The sequence below is a fragment of the Chinchilla lanigera genome, unplaced genomic scaffold (assembly GCF_000276665.1).
Source record: "Chinchilla lanigera isolate Chin_1 unplaced genomic scaffold, ChiLan1.0 scaffold00034, whole genome shotgun sequence".
In the NCBI taxonomy this organism is placed as follows: domain Eukaryota; kingdom Metazoa; phylum Chordata; class Mammalia; order Rodentia; family Chinchillidae; genus Chinchilla; species Chinchilla lanigera.
The window spans coordinates 13,224,140-13,227,740 of NW_004955435.1; the positions used below are offsets into that span (position 1 = coordinate 13,224,140).

General features: G+C 44.2%; 1 pseudogene; it reads left to right on the top strand.

Moving 5' to 3' along the window:
* Positions 1 to 946: 946 nt before the first annotated feature.
* LOC102010302 overlaps positions 947 to 3,601 on the top strand; it is a 15,416-nt pseudogene continuing 12,761 nt past the window's right edge.

A 3,601-nucleotide genomic window follows, 5' to 3' on the forward strand; every position in this document is an offset into this window, starting at 1 on the left:
TGGAGGAAGCGGCTGGGGCCAGAATGTCTGCTCCTACCAGCATTCCATGTGCACCCTTTCCTTCAGTTCTTTTGGCTTATACTAAGGGTGATGGAATTTCCAGCCCTCATTTAGCATTTGTCAGTCTGGTGACATGCTCTAGAGAGAAATTATGGCAAGAGTGAGGCAGCTCCTGACTCTCCTTAATATCTTCTGCCTAAGCTGCTATCTGCTCACAGGGATCTCTGAAAACTGCTTTCTGTTTTGCTAATCATCTGTACTAGGATGGTCCTCCATTAAAAACCAGTCAGTCCACCCTGCCCAAACTGTATTCTAGTGGGGGGAAGGAAAGAAGGGAGTGGGAAGTGTTATTTCCTGTTTCCCAGCCCTACCCTAAAGGCAGAAAGATGAACAAATTGAGCCTAGAAACCTTCTCGATAGGTCTCTCTGCTCTTTAGCAAAACAGGCCTCCAAACAATGAACGAGAAAAAAAGAGCAGGTTGGAGTTAAGAATCTGTGACTGCCTGAGGTTCAGGGGAGACATCTAGACATAAAACATAGCAATGGAGTATTCACTGACACTTCAGTTTCATTCCTACAGCCTCACACGTTACCCTGGTAGGGACTGCTTATGGGGACTCTGACCCTACAGTACACTGCCTGGCCTTCAAGGTTTTTCTTTTGAAATAATGTGAACCACCATGACTCCACAATTTGGGTTCTGCATGCCTGCAAAGGCAGCATCAAACAAATGATGTCATAGTCTGCTACCAGCACAAGCCGGTACCTGGGCATGTTTCAGTCACACCTGGAGCAGCCTCAGGTTCCTTGCCAGCTGAATAGAAGCACATAATGTCCTAAGCAATTCTAGGCGGGTAGGGCTCCCAGGATCTGTGTTCGGAATTGATTCTGACCTGGAACGTCTTTGAAACTAATTTGCACTTCTACACCTTCAAGTCAAAGCGGGATGGGGATGACCTTGGAGATTTCTGAGATGCCCTTGAAGCAACTCTTCTACCAGTTTGGTGTAACACACTTGGCTTTCTTTTATTGATGCTAGCAACCACACCTTCCTGGGCTGCTTCTTTACACTGGCTCCTTTTTTTTAGGTACAGCTGCAAATATTTGAAATATTTCTGATCTACTTTTCTCCACTACTGAGTCTCAATATTAATTTACCTTAAGAGCCAGGCACAGTGGCACACACCTGTAATCCCAGCACTCGGGAGGCTGAAGCAGGAGGATTGTTGAGAGTTTGAGGCCAGCCTGGGCTACAAAGTGAGACCCTCTCAAAAAGACAAATAAAGAAAATTGCCTTAGAGCAACCAGTAATACCTATTCTGTAAAAGAGGAGGAGGAGAAGAAAAAAGGTAAAGGACTCTCTCACTTCAAATGAGATTACAGAGATGTGGGAAACAGTGCAAAATTTTGTAGAAATCACCACCTGAATAAGGCTGTAGCAGTATGAGCAATGAAACTGTTTAAACACAGTGCAATATTATGTTTTTATGAATTCCTCAAAAGGAGGCAAAAGCGAGCAACCTTGGCTAGGTTCCTCATTAAAGTGGCATGAAAAGAGAAAGATTCTATTGAGCAAATAGATAGCAGTGATTCTGTTAGTGAAATTTGTCCTATAATTTTCCTCTCTCTTGTCTCCCTCACACCAGCCACAGAGGTTTTCAAAGGTAAGTGCAGGTTAATTTGTATTTTCTCTGTTGTTTTTTATTCTATTACAGTATTGTAATCATTTTTATATGAATACTTTGGGATTGTACAATGTATCATCTGAATTTCCATTGTTTCTTGTGGGGAAATTTGCTTTGATGTATAAGTGCTCTGGATTACAAACATGTTTCCAGAATAAATTGTGCTCACAAACCAAGATTTTACTGTACTTCAAATAACCTGTAAAGCATAAAGGTTTGTTTTGGTTCACATATTTCAAGCTTCCATGACTGATTGGCCTTATTGTTTGGGGCCTGTTGTGGGAAGCACATGTGGCACAGCAAAGCAACTCACTTCATGGCCAGAAAGAGAAGAAAGAGAAGGGGAAGGAAAAGGAGAAGGAGTAAGCAGCCAGGAGCCTGTAATCTTCTTCCGGGGCACACCCCAAAGACCTAAGGACCACCCACTGGCCTCACTTTCTAAAGGTGCCACCACCTCCCAGTTGTGTCACACAGGGGATCAAAACGTTAATACATGGGGACTCTGTGGGACATTCAACATCCAAACTGGAGCAGATGGAAATCAGATTTCTCTGTTTTGCATTTAGAGCTATAGGCACTGGGAATGTGCCCTCCAGGGAGACTGTGGGATCTGGGTTTCTTCCTCTCTTTCTCTTTTACTCCCAGCCTTGAAATGAAGGAGCTTCCTCTACCTGTGCTCCCACTAAGATGTTATTGCTGTTCCTGGACAGGTGTCCGTATCTCACCTGATAGCCAGGTTCTTTGTATCCTGAACAAAGAACTGAGCAGGACACAGAAAGAGAAAGAAAGGGAGAGACTTATTAAAAGGAAAGTGCAGGGCTGGGGATTTAGCTCAGCAGCACAGCGCCTGCCTGGCAAGCTCGAGGTTGTGAGTTTGATTCCTGGTACCAGCAAAAACAAACAAACAAACAAACAAACAAAAAAGGAAAATGCACTCCACAGAGTGGGAGTGACTAATGAGAAAGTTCAAGAATCAGTTTGATTCAGTGGCCCCTGTGTATTTGAGGTTAGCATGTTTCTATTGACTTGAGCCAACAGTGGTACGTGCATGACTGTCCCACGAGTGGCTTTGTACTACTGGTGGTACAAGTGGATCTAATCACTTTTATGGGTCTTTTTACTAATAAAATTAATAAAAAGCCACCTGACGGCACAGTAATACACATATATCACTGGTGATTCAAGCTGCCTGGCAACAGGACATACTAATTATAGCCCTGTCACAAACATGTTGAAGTAACTTGGGAGAGTTCCAAATGCACAGTCCCTGTAGATGGTAACTGCCAGTAATGAAAGTACAACCTCAAGTACCATGGATGGGCAGAGCCAGAGATGACAACGGCAGTGAGTTCCACGGTTAGCTTCTCTTTTGTTTTCCTGGAATGTGAGAATGGCCAGGGGTAGCAGTTAAATGGGCTTCTGTCTAATCAACTGTATCTCCACTCCCATGTTGGAAGAGGAGTCTGTAAACTTATATGGGCCTGGATGGAACGGCTGCCAAAGCCCTCCACAAAAGCCAAAACTAAAAAGCTAATACTGCATCCTAATGACCTTGGGGTTACTCTTGGTTACTCTGAAGCAGTTACAGCACATGCTCCTTGGGCTCATGTCAGAGATTAGAGAAGTATGATAAGGGCAAGAGCACACTTTTTAGGCTCATGTCAGGATGTAAAGAAAATACGGTGAGGGCAAGACCGTATTTGTCAGGCTCATGTCACAATATTAAGGAAGTATGGTAAGAGTAGGAGCCTCTTATGGTCTCTAAGAGCCAGAAGGCATTCTGTCTGCTGTGAGCCTAAGCCTAGGGTGTTTCCCTTCTGCTAATTGCTTCTCTACAGGCCCAAAAGCAGTGGGACCAATGGCCCATGGACTGAAATTCCCAGGACTAAGCCAAAATGAATCCCCCCCCCCCCCCC